General features: G+C 46.0%; 1 protein-coding gene across 2 annotated transcripts in view; it reads right to left on the reverse strand.

The window, feature by feature from the left end:
• Positions 1-18,103, reverse strand: part of PNPLA1 (patatin like phospholipase domain containing 1) — a 43,066-nt gene that overhangs the window by 24,243 nt on the left and 720 nt on the right. The window lies entirely within an intron of this gene.

Below are 18,103 nucleotides of genomic sequence, written 5' to 3' on the forward strand. Positions count from 1 at the left end.
GAGATGGGGTTTCACTATGTTGGTCAGGCTGGTCTTGAATTCATGAGCTCAGGTGATCCACCCACCTCCCAAAGTGCCGGGATTACAGGTATGAGCCACCACACTGGCTGGAAATTTGTTCTTATCACAAAAAATCAGACATGCTCATTGTAAAAAAAACTTAAAAATGCAGATAAGCAGAAAGAAAAAAATTAAAATGTCTCGGAGTCCCTCCTCCTAGAGACTAACATTTGGTCTGTCTTCTTAAACTACATATTTTATTTTTATTCACAATTAGGGGTCATACAGTATAAACTATTTGTAACTTGTTTCCTTTCCTTTCTTTCTTTCTTTCTTTTTTTGAGACGGAGTCTGGCTCTGTCACCCAGGCTGGAGTGCAGTGGCTTGATCTCAGCTCATCACAATCTCCGCCTCCCCAGTTCAAGCGATTCTCCTGCCTCAGTCCCAAGCTGGGACTACAGGCTGGTGCCACCACTCCTGGCTAATTTTTTTTTTTTTTTTTTTTTGTATTTTTAGTAGAGATGGGGTTTCACGGTGTTAGCCAGGATGTTCTCCATCTCCTGACCTTGTGATTTGCCCACCTCGGCCTCCCTAAGTGTAGGGATTACAGGCATGAGCCACCACGCCAGGCTGTAACTTTCTTCTTTCACATAATATATTGTGAATGCTTTTCCAGGTCAACAAATATCCACTTATTACCTAATTTATTTTTTCAAATAGAGTTTTGTTCTGTCACCCAGGCTGGAGTGCAGTGATGCCATCATAGATCACTGCACCCTGGAACGCCTGACTCAAGCAATCCTCTTGCCTTAGCTGGAACTATAGGTGTGTGCCACCACACCCAGCTAATTTTTTTATTTTTGTAATAATAGGATCTCGTTATGTTGCCCAGGCTGGTCTTGAACTCCTGGTCCCAAGCAATTCTCCCACTCTGGTCTTCCAAAGTGCTGGGATTACAGGCACAAACCGCTGAATCCAGCCTATAAGCTAATTTTAAAAGCAGTATGGAAAGCTGTTGAAACCAAGAGTGGTTGGCTATTTCATTTGTTTCATTGCTTTTCTGAATAATGATGCAATGAGCAATCTCATGCTAGCTTCTTTGTCCATATTCTTATTTTCCTTAGGATAAATTCCTACAAGTGAGAATGCTAGGTCAAAGGCACACATATTTAAAGTCTTATAATGCTTACTTTAATTGCGGCTTTAGTATATTATGCATCTACTCAACTCTCACCTATTCATGGGTGGGGGCGGGCAACAGGAACAAAGCAGTGGACAAGATAATGGAAACAGTGTCGACATCCCAAAGTACTCACATCGGAAAATGGTGCTGTCTGGAAATTAGCAATGCTCTAGCCAGCCATGTAGCCTGGGAGGAAGAGGGCAGGAGGTTGTCTGTGTCTCTGAATCTAGTTCTGCTGCTGGCTGAAGCCACACACCAAAGGATGCTGTTATCTCTGCATCTTCTTAGTTCTCTCCAGGGGTGTGTGTGTGTGTGTGTATGTGTGTGTGTGTGTGTGTGTGTTTCTGTCTGTCTTCAAAGTCTCTGTCTTTCTCTGTGTCTCTCTTTGTCTCTGTCTATCTCTCTCCTTTCTCTCTCTCCCAGCAACTAATCTTCCGGTTAAACAAATCTATGCTGGTAGAAAGTTAAGTGTTAAGCACAGCAATTGCTGGGTGCTGAGAGAGGGGATAAATTTAGCTTATTTCTTTATGTATTACCATATTTTCCAGCACCTTCTCTCATTTAAAGTCCTCCTTCCGAGCTGCAGGCTGCCAGGCTCTGAGACACAGAGTCCCACACTAACCGTAGCAAGGTTATTAGAAGCAGCACCGCAGACCCACTATGTCCTGATCAGGATACTCAAGGTTGGCTGCTTCCAGCCCCCACCCCACCCTAGACACATCCACTTCTGCTCAGAGGAGGGGATTCTCTTAGGGCATATCTGGTTCTCCTCCTCCTCTCACAATAGCCTACCACTGAGCTTTGCCTATAGAAGGCTCTTCAGAAACCTCCCCTGAGGGCTGGAAATTCCTCCAGGGCAGAGATGGGCCATACTCTGTGTCCATCAAGCTTCCCACAACACTTGGTGGGTGATGAGTGTTTGTTCAGTGTGTAAACAAAGAAATATAAAAACCTGAGAGCAATGGAGATGCCCCCAAGGGGGAGCTACTTTACTTAATTACCCAATAAAAGCTTAAAGCAAGATCATCCCAGAGAGATGGACAGAAAACAAAGTAACAATATTGATTATTGTGGTCAGCTCATCAAGTTTTATGAGCCTCATGTGCCAAGAAAAATAAGTAAATAAGATGCTGGGTCAATGCTGGGTGTGTGTGGTGGTTCATGCCTATAATCCCAGCCATATACAGGCTGAGATGGATGATTGCTTGAGCCCAGGAGTTTGAGACCAGCTCTGGCAATGTAACAAGACACCTGTCTCTACAGGAAAAAATATTCAAAAATTAAGCAAGCATAGGGGCATGCCACTGTAGTCTCAGCTACTCAGGAGGTTGAGGTGGGAGGATCACTTGAGTCTGGGAGGTCGAGGCTGCAGTGAGCCATGATCACACCACTGCACTCCAGCCTGGATGACAGAGTGGAACCCTGCCTCTAAAATATAAAATGTAAAAAGATGTTGAGACTGGAAGATTTTTGAAGGGCACTTGGAAGCTGTATTTCCAATTTCCAGCCACTCAGAGATCTTTCTTTTTTAATTTAATTTAAATTATTTTTAGAGACAGGGTCTCACTCTGTTGCTTAGGCTGGAGTGCAGTGGCACCATCACAGCTCACTGTAGCATTGAACTTCTCAAAGGATCCTCTCACCTCAGCCTCCTGAGTAGCTGCAACTACAGGTGTGTGCGACCATACCGGCTATTTTTTCTTTTAATTTATTTTGTAGAAACAGGGTCTCACTGTATTACCCAGGCTGGTCTCAAACTCCTGGGCTCAAGCAATCCTCCCACTTCAGCCTCCCAAAGTGCTGGGATTATGGGCAGGAGCCACTGTGTCCAGCTGATAAGAGAGTCTTTCTGTAACCACATCCATTTCTTGGAAACAGCTTAGGCTTTGGAGCCAGGCAGATTTGGTTTAAGTCCCAGCTTCACCACAGGCTATCTATATACCACCGGTCACTTAAATAACATTTTTCATCCTCAACTTTGCTGCCTGTAAAATGAGTATAAGAATGCCTACCTTACTGGATTATGATGAGGCAGATAGCTTTTAAAGTGCCTGCACATAGTAAATGCTCAAATATTGGGTATGACAATAATTCCTTATGTGACAAGGTGTTTTGATGTTTCGGACTCTCAGCCTGCTCATCTGAACAGGGGACAGTGAGCCCTGCCCACATTCTTATTAAGACGTGGTCAGGCTCATGTGTGGAATCAAAAGAGCAAAATACAAGTGTGGAGTGAGAAGGTGCACTCCAGTTTCAGAGTCACGTAGGCCTGACTGGGAGCACACTCCCTCTCTTGCCAACTTGGGAGACCCTGCAGGTATAGTAGGGGGAAAGAAGGGCTAGAAAAAGCATCAAAGGAAGGAAAGGGATAATTGGACATGCATTTATTTTGTTTAGGTGGATAATGCGCCCCTCTTCACGAGGGCAAGGATTGTCTCTGTCTTGTTCATTCTTTTGTCCCTAGCACTCAATATAGTGCCTGGAATACGGTCGGCACTTAAGAAATATGCACACAGGCATGAATAATGGATAAATGAATGAACTCCAGAAACTGAAGGGGGATACTGAGGCCCAGTGAGAGAAGTCGCTATGATGACCCAGAGGATAAAAACAGAGGGCTTCTCTTCCCCAACTTCACATGGCCTCTTGCTAAATGAAAAATCCTAGAAAGACGGCAATTGGGGCTGATAATTTAAGCTGCTAAGGATGCCGTTCAAAGGGTGCCAGAATTAGGTCTACAGTGAGGGATGGATCTGCCACGGAGGATGGGACTGTGGGGCCCCAGGCTCAGGGCGCACTGGTAGCCTAGCAACAACCTCGGATTCAACCAATCACCGCGAGGCGCCGCCGCCGCGGGCCCTGCTCCCGGAGCAGCATGCGCGGTGGACCCCTGCGGGAAGCAGGGGGCGCAACAGCCCCCGGGGGGCGGGGCGCCGACGAATGCTCAGAATCCCTACATAAAGCACTGAGAGTTGGCTGCTCCTATCTGGTCCCTAATTGCAGACTGAATGTAATCTGCATTTTCCTGTGGGTTTATCTTGACTACCCGACCCCCATGTAATAATGATAATTGGTATCATCTTAACAACAGTCGTTTCCCTAAGCAGGCTTTCCCACCTATCATCTCAGTTTATCCTCACGGTGACAGCCAGCCTCTGAGGAACAGTGATCCTGGTTTATTTACCATTATATTTCTATGCCCTACACTGCAGGGGCATTGATTGAAAAACAATTTGGCTTGAAGCTACAGTGTCACTACTGGAAGGTTTACAGAGACCCTCTGGGGTAGTGAGTTTTCAGTCAGGGAGCCTTTGTTAAAAAGAAATCTTAAGTGGAAACCCAACATATAAAAACAGCTAAAAACATGGCTGTTCTGGGTTGAAGCTGTTCTGAGACCCTGTCCCATCTCCTCACCCACCTTAGGAAGGTAGCCCCCAAAACACTGCCCTGAAACTCCTAAGATTGGGATCCTAGGTCAGAAATATGAGTCCCAATGAATTCTCACATTTTACAGGTAAGAAATCCTGCCCAGGAAAAAGGTGAGGCTCAATAAATATCAGCCGGATGGATGGTTGGATGGATGGATGGATGGATGGATGGTTGGATGGATGGATGGATAAAGGAAGGACACACCCTAGGACCCAGGCCACACAGTTTTTGTTTGCAGAAATAGAACTAGAATGTATGTGAAGACTCATGTTTTCCTGCTCTGTTCTGAATGCATTATAGGCTTTTGCCAACAGCAAAACAACTCTGACCTATTTAGCACTTCAAACCAAACCAAGCAACGTTTTTAATGGATAATAACAATTCTCCACATAGACCTTCTTCTAACCCAAAGAGTTTACTAAAGATTTAAAAGTTCAGACTGCATTATAGCCAGTTGTCATGGAAACAGAAGTGTCTTCCACTGGTCCATCACCTGTGCTCCTAGCAAGGTATCCACAGGCCTCTTTGACTGCCCCCAGGTAGAGGGCCTGGGGCTTCAGCCCTCACCCCACGATGAGCTTTTCCCCCTGGAAACCAGACACAACCTCCGACATCCCACTGCAGGTTCTTACCGATCACCCTGAGGTGAAACAGGCAGAGGAAATGCATCCAGAAAGTTCTCTGGAAATGATCATGTATTCAGGGCTATTGCCCCTGCTCTTTTCTGTCTCTTTTCTTTGGTGGACCCAGAAGTCCTTTTGGGGTCCTGCTCCAAGGTAGAAATTAATACTGCCCCCCATCTAGGCTGTGGCCTATCCTACCCTACAGATTCTCCTTGCGCTAACTACCAAGGGGACACTAGGAGGATGTCACAGCTGTGAACCCCCTAGCCTTAAGACTCAGCTGGTCTTCAGGTCCAATGAGGTAAATCACAGGCAGTGTGCTTTATCAAGCCTGCTTCTAACCTGTGCTCCCACAGGGATGCATACTAAACTCTGAGTTAGGGCATAGGAGGAGATTCTTTTTTTGTTTTTTCTTTCTTAATTTCTTTAGAGACAGGGTCTCACTACATTGCCCAGGCTGGACTTGAACTCCTGGGCTCAAGTGATCCTCCCGCCTCAGCCTCCTGAGTAGCTGGGGCCACAGGTGTGCCACCATGCCCAGCTGAGGAAATTCTTCCTTACGTGGTGATTTCATGAGGACAGAGTTGGGTTACCCACAGGATTCATGGGTGAACGCCTAACTCAGAAGAACCAAAAAAGTCTGGAGGTTTATTTACCATTTGTTTGCCTGCCTTCTCCCTAGAATTGGAAAAAGAGCTCAAGTGTCTTTCCTGAATTTGAGCCCAAAGTGAAGCAAAGAAAACAATGCTATTTTAATACCGTCTAAGTGAGTTGTTTTAAAAATGGATCCACCAAATGCAGGGTGGAATCCTGGATTGGATTCTGGGACAGAAAGAGACATTAGTAGAAAAACTGGTGAGATTCTAATAAGTCTGCAGTATCGTTAATAGGAATGTACCAATATTGATGTCTCAGTGTTGGCAAATGGACCATGGTTATGTAAGATGTTAAATTAGGGGAAACTGGATGAAGGATATGCAGAATTATCTGTACTATTTTAACAACTTTTCTGGGAATCTGACATTCTTCCAAAATAAAAAGTTTATTATTAAAGTTTTTAAAAACACAGATCAAGCAAGGCTGTTAGAGAGACAGCGCCTGGCACTCACAGGGGCTCAGTTAGCACCTGCTGGTACCAGGGGAATGGATTCACGTTTATCACCTCCGTGAGTTGCTTTCCAAATAAATGTTTCTGCTGCGTAATGAGCACATTCAGAGCTTTACCAGATCTTCCATTCAATGTTCTTCTACTTAAAAGTCCAAGGGATTGTCTGGGGAAAATAAATCTTTATCCATTTGGGTGGAGAGGTTTAAACATGTAAAGCATATTCCTCTGAGTGAGATGGAAGATACTAATTCCAACATGGTAGTGGGAGTTACAGCAACCACACAATGACACCATTTCTACAATATTGTATAATTTTTGTATTTGTCATGCCATTTGATCTCACTTTCTTTCTTTTTTTTTATTTTGGAGACAGAGTTTCACTTTTATTGCCCAGGCTGGAGTGCAATGGCACAATCTAAGCTCAATGCAACCTCCCCACCTCCCGGGTTCCAGTGATTTTCCTGCTCCAGCCCAACCGAATAGCTAGAATTACAAGTGCCTGCCACCATGCCAGGCTAATTTTTTGTATTTTTAGTAGAGACAGGTTTCACCATGTTGGCCAGACTAGTCTCAAACTCCTGACCTCAGGTGATCCACTTGCCTCGGCCTCCCAAAATGCTGGGATTTCAGGCATGAGCCACCGTGCCTGGCCGGATCTCACTTTCTTAACCAATGTATAAATAATTGCTTGACCCCTGGAGATTAACAAGAAAGCTGTCATGCTGCTTGCAAAGCAATTTCTGAAATAATGATTAGAGAGGATGTAGAATATAGACATTTAGAGAAATCCCAGTCTTGGCTCTGTGGTCTAAACCTGGGAAAATTATCTAATCTCTTGAAATCCCTGTTTCCTTGTTTGTAAAGTGAGTATAAATATAGTATCTGCTTCATAGGGTTGTGAGGGGATTAGAGTAAATGGTGCATATGAAGCACTTAGCACGGGACCTGACACGTTCGAAGTGCTTGGTAAACAGCCATTATTCGAATGGCACTAGGTTGTGAATTTGAGCAGAATACCTTTTTACAGAAAGCACTGCCATCTCAGATAATGAGTTTTGAGAGTAATTTTTGATGAAGACATTTTGATTCTGAAAGTGTACCCAGCAACCAGGACTGAAATTCAAGTTACATCTGGATTGTATGTATATGCAACACATACACGTACACACTTACTCACACTCACCCACACACCTGCAACAGGAAAAAAATGGAGGTTCTCATTTATGTTTTAAGGAACAGTGGAGAGACTTCTAGCTCCAGTAGTACAGCTGGCTGAGCGAAAGAGGAACCTCTCCAGCTTCAGAAACAACAGATCAGGTGTCATGTAATTCCAGCACTGTCGGAGGCAAAGGCAGGCCGATTGACTAAGGCCAGGAGTTCAAGACCAGTGTGGGTCACATAGTGAGACCCCATCTCTACAAAAACATTAAAAAATTAGCCAGACATGGTAGCATGTGCTTATAGTCCCAACTACTCAGAAGGCTGAGGCAGGAGGATCGCTGGAGCCCAGGAATTTGAGGTTACAGTGAGCTATGATGGTGCCCTTGCACTCCAGTCTGGGTGATAGAGAGAGACCCTGTCTCAAACAACAACAACAACACAAAGTCCAATATTAAATCAAATATAAAACAAAGTTCTACGATATGGTTGAACTCACAAGAAAGAAAGGAAGAAACAAAGAGGGAACTGAAAGCCAGTGGCCTAAGAAGGAAAGCTGATGATGTGGTCACTGCGGAGACTGTTATCAGACCAGAAACTGGCAGGGACGGGGACTACGTTCTTGGGCTGGGTGAACTGAGACCTCTGCGTAAAGCCAGGACCCTCCAAAGGCTGCTGGACCATTACAAGGTGCCAGTGGATTGTGTCTGCCCAGGAATCTGGGTGAAAAAACACAGTCTCCCATAAAAATGGAAGACCCAAATCTGTATTACATGTGGTTTAGAGCTTGAATTGATACAACCTACAGAGTAATTAACATGAAAAGTGCTCCCAAGTCGGCGATAATCCTAGGGTATTTGGCCAGGGCCAATGCAGATTAGCTGAGATGGGTCCTTCCACTGCCGGGGCCACAGAATTCCCGCAGAAAAACCAAGTCCTTGTGCCAAGGAGCTCACAATTACTGTGAAAAACATGGATCAGATCAGGCTGGATTCCAGTCATCTTTGTTTTAATAAGGTTTAATTCATTCTCTGGGACATTCTTGAGTTTGGAAAGTGCTGCTTTATCTATGCCTTTCTATTTCAAGATACTTTTCATATATTCATGCATTCATTCAAAATTCATTCTTCAAAGACTTATTTTGTGACTAATACTTGCCAAGCACTGGGCCAGGAATGCATCCATGACTTCTTTTGTCTTTCACCATAGTATCCAAGGGATGCGCTTCCAATTACCCAAGTTACAGATGGCAAAACCAAGGACGAGACGGGTCCCTGGCCAGCCAAGAACCCACAGCACTTGGGGGCAGAGTTGGAAGTCCAGCCCCAGCCCTCCTCCTTCCTGGGAACTGTGTTCTCCACCAATCCTGGCCATGTCTCAGTCCTCAACTGAGTGACAAAGATAGATGCATGAGTGACCAAGAAAAGTAGTTCCTAAAGCAAGGTTCTCACAGAAGAAGGCTTGACTCCCCAGTGCCAGCCCCAGGGAACCAGAATACACCTTGAGCCACCTGTCAATGACAATAACTTCAGCCAGCCTCAGCTCCAGCGGCCCAGGAGAATTTCAGTTACTGGGAGGGCAGGAGCTGCCTAAGGTAGCACTGGCCTGGGTGTGGGAGGCCGATCAAAACACTTCAGTGCTCTGTCTACACGGGAGGAGTTGTGCTGGGTCCTGTTGTGCACACATTTGCAGGGCAGGGGGCAAAACACATGGCTCCTCTGGACCTTGGGTGTGTTTTGCAAGGTCCCTTTGAAACCTGTTTCCTGTCTGGAAGGACCAGCCACCTCCCTTTCTGAGAACACAAGCATGTTTGCAGAGGGTGAGGGGAGGGGCAAGTAAACCTGCAGACCCCTCAGCCTGGAACGCTCTTCCCTCAGTGCACGTGGCTCCCTCCCTAGCTTCATCCACCTCACAGGGGCCTTCCCTGGCCAGCCCACCCAAAACTGTGCTCTTTCGTCATTCTCTCATCCTTCCCCTGCTTCATCTTCTCCTTTGAGTACACATGCTGACCTTTTTGTATATGCTCGATTTTCTATGGTGTAATTTCACCAAGAGAATGTCAGCTTCATGAGGGTGGACATCCACTGCTTTGTTCACTGCTGGATCCCCAGGACCTAAAATGAATGAGCGGATGCATGATCTATTTTATCACCACAATTCAGCCAAAATCTGATCTTCAACCTCCTTGTCTGCACCTTGAAGGAACTGGGCTCAAACAGTGATTCTCAAAATTTAAAAAAAAATTACTGAAAGATTTCCTTTAAATAAAATTTTAGAAAGATCCCCCGTGTATAAGAGGGACAACAGCAGGGCTGTATTAGTGCAGCCAGGGCTTCAGATGTGTCCGTCCCCTGCTTTCCCTCCCTGTCTGCAGAACCCTGAGGATCCCTGGAACACAGTTGGGAAACCATTGACCTAAGTGAGGTCCGCTTCCAACTAGTCACTTTCTCCCCCAGGGTCTAAATACAATTATCTGTAAAATGAGGGAGTTGGACTTATGACCTTGACACTGTCACATTCGAACCTTATATCTCATATCCACAACTACAGAAAATTATCCAAGAGCCAGGGAAACTCCAAAATACAAATTGCAAAGACACATTCAGTGTCACGTTGGCCAATAGCCAGCAAACACTAGGAGTTTATTAAGGGGCTCTTGTTTTCTGAGCAGTTTGTGGGAGCCATAGGACCCACAAGATCTCAGATGGGCTCAACCAACCTAGTTGATGAAATGAGACACCACATCTGAAACAGTCAAGACTGTACAAGATCAAGTGCTAGAATGGGTGGAGATTTTACAGGCAAACCAGACAGCATGGAAAAGAGAGATGGAGTGTGGTAAAATGGGATGGTATCTGGGGCGGAGGTTTTCTCTCTGAAAGGAGAGCAGAGGGTCATTCTAGGCAAGAGACACAGTAGGTGCCATGGTGCACTGCCCAGGCCCCCCACTGCAGGACTGAGGCATTCAGTCCTGCCCAGGCCCCCCACTGCCAGGAGGGCAGCTGCTGGTGAACCGGAGCTGAGCCCTTTCCCAGACAACAAACTGGACTGGACTTTGTGATTATTTGTTTGTTTGTTTGTTTTCAGACATAGTCTCACGCTGTCACCCAGCATGGAGCATAATGGCACAATCATAGTTCATTGCAGCCTCAAATTCCTGGGCTCAAGTGATCCTCCCACCTCAGCCTCCTGAGTAGCTGGGACTATAGGCATAAGCCACCACACCTGGCTAATTATTTTATTTTTTGTAGAAAGGGGGTCTCACTTTGTTGCCAAGGCTGGCCTCAAACTTTTGGCTTTAAGCAATTCTCCTGTCCCAGCCTCCCAAAATTCTGGGTTCATAAGCACGAGCCACTGAACCTGGCCAGCTTTGTGATTATGAAGTCATGGTCTTGGTCTCAGGCAGGGGCAGAGTTTCTCCAGTGTCCTCATGTCATTGATTGTGTTATTGTGACAGAGACTGCTGTTTGTCCCCAGTATCCATTCTCCCCTTCTTTCTTAGTAATTAAACCTCCAGTTTTTAGCTGGCCACGTGGCCTTCCAAAATAAAGTCTACATTTCCCAGGCTCTCTTGCAGTCAGGTGTGACCATGTGACTAAATTCCAATCCATGGGATGTAGCTGACAGGAAATGTGTCACCTCCAAGTCCTGCTCTAAAGGGATGCACTGTGCCCTTCCCTTTTCCCTTTCCGACCAGCTGGAGTGCAGACATGGCAGGGGGCCCTCAGACCACAAGAAAGGCAACATCCTTCAACTCCCAATGTCAGTTGACTTGCACTGTTTACCATGCTCTGGAGGCATCACGTTTCCTCACTGTGTGGCTTTGCCGTGTTGTCATGCCATGTCCTTGCTGGAAGCCTTCGTTCCTGCCCAACCTGTCTCTACCTGTCCAACTTCTACGTCAAGAACTGACTAGCTCAAATGCCACTTCCATGAGGTCTTCCATGTTTGGAAGTGTTTTCTCCATCCCTCTGCACTCCTATGCTTTATAATTCCTATTCAATTGGAACTTTCTTTCATTATAAGCATTTGGTAGCTGCCTTTAAGTTTGAGTGGACTGTAAGCACCTTGTAGCAAGACCAGAATTTCATTTTGTGTTATATCTTCATATCCTCTGCAGGGCCTAGTATATGCTCAACTAACACTGGAAGGAAGGGAGGAAGGGAGGAAGGGAGGAAGGAAGGAACAGACTGGCTCACCATGCAGTTTTTTATGGGGAGAAAGGTACCAAGAAGTAGCTTGAGTGGGAGTAGGGGTTTTAAGTCTGCCAAATCAGTATTCTTTGATTAAAAAAAACATTTTATTTTTCAAAATTATGCAAACGTAGCTTTGAGGCACATTTCCAACCCCACTTCCGACAAGACTAGAAATTCTGGATCCCCCAGTGGCAATCATGGAGACCACCCCTCCTAGGTGAATGAATGGATTAATGAAGGTTACCACATCTCTACTGAAAAGCAAGCACTGTGTTAAGTGCTTTTACAAACATTTTCATGTGCCCTGCACTGGCCTGGTCACAGAACTGGGCATACATGCCAGGAGATGCATCCTCTGCTGCCTCAGCTTTCACAGGAACAAAACACAGAATCTCAGGACAGAAAAGCCCCAAGTTGGCTGCAAAAGTAGGGGCATGGCCTTGAGAAGGGCCTCAGAAAATGCTAGCCGGGTGCGGTGGCTCACACCTGTAATCCCAGTACTTTGGGAGGCCGAGGTGGGTGGATTGCTTAAGGTGAGGAGTTGGAAACCAGCCTGACCAACATGGTGAAACCTTGTCTCTGTTAAAAATACAAAAATCAGCTGGATGTGGTGGTGGGTGCCTGTGAGCCCAGCTACTCGGGAGACTGAGACTGGAGAATGTCTTGAAACCAGGAGGCGGAGGTTGCAGTGAGCCGAGATCACACCACTGCATGCCAGCCCGGGCAACAGAGCAAAAGTCTGTCTCACAAAAAAAAAAATAAAGAAAAAAAGAAAATGCCATGGGAAAAAAGTCCCATTTCCCATAGCAATAAAACTACAAGGGAGAAATAAATCTAATAAAACACACAAAATCTTTCCTGAAGGAAAAAAAGACCAGAATAGAAAGATCAACTATATTTATAAATGGGAAGATGCAATTTCAGCTGAAATCCCGGCAGAGCTTTTCACATGGGGCGGGGAAAGGGCCAAGCATAATGGAGGCAATATTTGAAGAAGAAAAGAGGAGGAAGAGGAGGAGGAGACTGCTTGTCATATGTAATGAACCCCTTACTATAAGACTATAATGATTAAAACAGAAATAGACAAATTAGCCAACAGAATGGAAGAGAGACTTGAATATTCCAGAAGCAGCATTTCAGGTAAGTGTGGAGGTAGCCTCTAACAGGCTATCACATGGCAAAACAATAGATCTCTACCTCAACCATCAACAAAGTAAATTCCTGAAGAATTAACCTAAATATGAAAATTTTAAAACTTTTGAAAGACAACATAGAAGAAATCATTGTAATAAGGATATTTTAAAACACAAATTATAAGAAAATGGCCATGCACAGTGATTTACGTGTGTAACCCTTGCACTTTGGGAGGCTGAGGAGGGAGGATTGCTTAAACTCAGGAGTTCAAGACCAACCTGGGCAACATAGTGAGACCCTGACTGTACAAAAAATTTTTTAAAAATTAGCTGGGTTAGCCGGGCTTGGTGGCTCACGCCTGTAATCCCAGCACTTTGGGAGGCCAAGGTGGGCGAATCACGAGGTCAAGAGATCAAGACCATCCTAGCCAACATGGTGAAACCCCGTCTCTACTAAAAATACAAAAAAATTAGCTGGGCGTGGTGGCGTGCACCTGTAGTCCCAGCTACTCGGGAGGCTGAGGCAGGAGACTTGCTTGAACCTGGGAGGCGGAGGTTGCAGTGAGCCGAGGTTGCGCCATTGCACTCCAGCCTGACGCCTGGTGACGGAGTGAGACTCTGTCTGAAAAAAAAAAAAATTAGCTGGGCATGGTGGCATAAGCTGTGGTCCCAGCTACTCAGGAGGCTGATGCAGGAGGATCACTTGAGCCTGGGAGTTTGAGGCTGCAGTGAGCAATGATTGTACCACTGCACTCCAACGTGGGTGACAGAATGAGATGCAGTCTCAAAAAAAAAAAAGAAAAACAAAACAAAACAAAAACCCCAAATTGTAAGAGGAAAAGGTTTGACTGCATTAAAATTAAAATCTTGTGAATAACAAAAGACATCAAAGCAAAATAAAAGACAAGAAACAGAGTGGGCAAAGACAGGTGCATTGTGTATGACTGGCGAATGGTAAGTGTACAGAATATATAAAGAATATTTCTAGGTAGGAAAAAACAGGGAAAGGTGGTGAGCAGGCAAGATACAGAAGAGGAGACGTCTAGTGGTCAGTAAGTACACAGGGATACTAAGCATCTCTGGAATCAGGATAGGTAGATTACATACAGTAGATGAAGTAGAATTTCAAATTCATTCAATTGGCATAAGATTTTCGACGGCGACATCGTGGGGAAATCAGAACTCATATCTGCTGCTTGTGATTAAATTGGTACAACTGCTTTGTAATTTATCAAAGGCATTAAACAAAGTTAATGACACCCATACCCTAGAATGATATACATTCCACGTGAGCAGGGGCGACACAAACAAGGAAGTTTGTAACAACAAAGAAGTTGGTCACATCCATCAATAAAATGGCTAACTGTACTGTGGTATAGGAATACAGAGACTTGAAGAAAAACCAGAGACCTAGCTCTGGTTCCTTTTCAGCTTCTAACTGACGATGGGACTTTTGCTTCTGCATAGAATGCTCTCCCCAAGATATTCTTGGGCTTATTCCCTTACCCGCTTCAGGTCGGTGCACAAATTCCACCTGCTCAGAGAGACTCCCCGACCCAGCCTCCGCACCGCTTAACACTGTATTGTTAAGCAGGGCAATTTAAAGGATAAGAATATAGACTGTGGCCAGACTGGGTTCAAATTCTAGTTTTACCAGGTGATATCTGTATGACTGTAGGCAAGCTATTTAAATTTTCTGTGACTCAGTTTCCTCCTCTGTAAAATGGGGATAATAATAGTTTTCACCTAGAAGAGTTGTTGTGAGGACTGAATGAGTTAATATGCCAGAGGTAGAACAGTGCCTGATATAAAGGAAGTGCTAGTTAAGAGTAACTTCTATGGCTGTTAAAATGAATGAATGAACTAGACTGGAGCGACATTGACAAGTCTCATAAACATGCTGCTGAGTGGACAGAGCGAGTTCCACACATACCTCACCCCTCCCTGGACTTCTGCCATAATTACGAGCAGCCCACAGCCTCGTCCTTGATTATACCCCACTGCTTGATGTCCTTTTCACAGGTTTTAGTTCCCATCACTGCTGTCCATGACCATCACAGCCTGGCCAAGGCAGTTTGCAGTAGTATTCATCAAACTGAATGAGGATGAGTTAAATTAGTTCTGAAAAGTCCTTCCTTCCTTCCTTCCTTCCTTCCTTCCTTCCATCCTTCCTTCCTCCCTCCCTCCCTTCCTTCCTTCTTTCCTTCATTCCTTCCTTCTTTCTCTCATTCTTTCTCTCTCTTTTTCTTTCTCTCTTCTCTTTCTTTCTTTCTTTTCTTCCTTCCTTTCTTTCTTTCTTTTTGAGTTGGGGCCTCCCTATATTGCCCAGATGTGTCTTAAACTCCTGGACCCACACAATCTTCCTGCCTTGGCCTCTCAAAGTGCTGGGATTGTGGTCATGAGCCACTGTGCCCAGATGCTGTATTTTAAGACGACATAAAGACAGAAGAGTGAGGGTAATGGAGCAGATGAGCAGCGAAATTGCCTGGAAAGGGAGACAAAATCCCTTTGCCAGGTGTTTCCAGGGCAGGAATTCTGCGACTCCAGGACAGAGTAGGGAGTGTCACCCCAGCCCCATTCCAAAGGCCTGGAATCCACCGGGGAGAAGCCATTAATGACTACATTCACAGAAGACTGTGCATTACAAAGATCTGGAAAGATCCATGCCAAGCCCTTAGCACTAGCTACAGGAGGGAGGGTGGGATTAGGGGCTGCCAGGTGAATGGAGGCTTTCTTTCTACTCTTTTTTTTTTGAGACAGAGTCTGGCTTTGCCACCCAGGCTGGAGTGTAGTGGCGCTATCTCTCTGCAACCTCTGTCTCTAGGGTTCAAGCAATCTCTCGCCTTAGCCTCCCAAGTAGCTGGGACTATAAGTGTGCACCACCAAGCCTAACTAATTTTTGTATTTCTTTTTTTAGTAGAGAAGGGTTTTCACCATTTGGCCAGGCTGGTCTTGAACTCCTGATCCACCTGTCTCAGCCTCCCAAAGTGCTGGGATTGCAGACATAAGCCACCACGACCGGCCTCTCTCTACTCTTTGTACTTTTACTCTGGACACTTTTGCATTGTTTGAATTTTGTCCAGTGAGAAAAACGTGTTTATTACTTGTGAGATATTAAAAAGAAAAAAATATCTTATACATTAGAGGTACTCAGTGAGTGGGCATTACTATTATTCTTTAAATCAAAGACTTTCCACCCAGCATAGAGGTCCCCAGGCAGGAAGGCACCCTGCTTGGGCTGGGAGGAGGCTCCTGTCTGCAGCCTCTTCCTCACACAGTCCAGCTGGCCCTTCAGCAAGTCTCACTGGCTCCACTTTCAAAGCACATCCTGAATCCAATCTCCTCCCTCATCTAGTTTCTACCTTGCTCCTTCCAACACACTCTGCCCATCAGTCAGAGATCTTAAGAACCCTAATCAGATGGTTGCCATATTCCGAACACTTGCCATGTGCCAGGTACTGTTCTAAGCAGGTATTCATTTTAGCTCAGGTAATCCTATAACCAGGGGTTCCCAAACCCCAGGCCATGGCCCTGGGTCTGTGGCCTGTTACGAACCAGGCCACACAGCAGAGGGTAAGCAGCAGGTGAAGCTTCATCTGTATTTAGGCATCTGTAGATGTCATCTGTATGCAGCAGCTCCCCATCGCTCACATTACCGCCTGAGCTCTGCCTCCTGTGGGACCAGTGGCGGCATTAGATTCTCACAGGAGCCAGAACCCTATTGTGAACTGAGTATGGGTGGGATCTAGGTTGCACGCTCCTTATGAGGATCTAATGACCGATGATCTGTCACCGTCTCCTATCACCCGCAGAGGGGACCATCTACTTGCAGGAAAACAAGCTCAGGTCTCCCACTGATTCTACACTATGGTGAATTGTATAATTATTTCATTATATATTAAAATGTAATGATCATAGAAATAAAGTGCACAACAAATGGAATGCGCTGGAATCATTCCGAAACCATCCCCCACCAACCCTGCTATGTGGAAAAATTGTCTTCCACAAAACCAGTCCCTGGTGTCAAAAAGGCTGGAGACCGCGGCTATAACAAGGCTGGGAATTAGGTGCTATTAGGATCTCCCTTTTCTAGATGGAGAAACAGAGACGCAGAACGTTCAATAACTTGCCTCGGGCCTGCATCATGAAACACGGCAGAGCTGGGATCCCACCTGAGGAGCGCATGCTCTCTGTCCCCTCCCCACCTGCTGTCACAGCCTCCCGTGCTCCTCAGGTGAGATCAGAGCTTGCTACTAAGGCCACATGACCTGGCCCCTGTCCACCTCCCTCCACCTTGCTCCACACCACAGGCTTCATGGCTGCTCCTCCACCAGGAATTCTCCTTCTCAGGAGCTCCCAATAACGTATTCTGTCACTATACCCGGCTCTAGGCTTGAAGGTCACCTCCTCAGAAAGGCTTCCCTCACCACCTTTCTAAAATAGTCCCCATTTTATCCTGCTGTAATTTTATTCATAGGTCGTATCACTTCCCAACCTTACACTAGAAGGTGCCTTGTTTGAACGTTTATGATCTGTTTCTTTGCTCTAGAAGTTCTGCTCCATAAGAACAGGGACTTTGTCCTCACTGCCTAGAATGGAGCCTGGCCCAGTACAGGAGCTCCGTAATGAATGAATGCCCCCTAAGACAGCGCACTAGGCTGCTGGCGCATCTGCTCCCCAGCCAGGATGGTGTTCTCTCTCTGGGTCAGCAGTGCAGCAGTCCTTCCTGCTGAGGCCCCTGGCAGGGCAGAAGGTGAAGTAAGAGCTTCTCTATTCTCTCCCCACCCGTTGCTATTCTTTCATCGCTCTGGGGTCCCTTCCCTCTACCCCTCCAGCCTCAGGGCGTTCATCTTTCCAGCCACCTGGAAATGGTGGGCACATCTGTCTACCTCAGGGTGATAGAGGGTTGAAGAGTGGCCTCTCCCGAGCGTATTCACATTTTAAAAGAGGCCAGACAGGGCAACATTGAACCCCGATGTATGACCGAATGGCCAGGTAGCTTCTTGCAGCACCACATTTGATGTTGGAGGGAGATACTGCCCTTCACTCTCCCAGACGCCAGGAGACAGAGCATCTCACAGGTAAGGGCACTGAGGGAGAGGGACAGGGGTCCAGGCTCACCCTGCAGGTCAGAGACTGGCGCCTGGCAGACCCCAGCCTTTAGATGTCACAGCTGCTGCCGACATACTCCACTCAGCTCTTCCCTTCCCTTCCTGCCACCCAGGCCTGGCTTTGTTCCCCAAAAAATCCCCAGCCTTCTTCAGGCTCATTCT

This window comes from Aotus nancymaae, unplaced genomic scaffold, assembly GCF_030222135.1.
Source record: "Aotus nancymaae isolate 86718 unplaced genomic scaffold, 86718_ANA_hifiasm-v0.15.2.pri h1tg000040l, whole genome shotgun sequence".
Taxonomy (NCBI): domain Eukaryota; kingdom Metazoa; phylum Chordata; class Mammalia; order Primates; family Aotidae; genus Aotus; species Aotus nancymaae.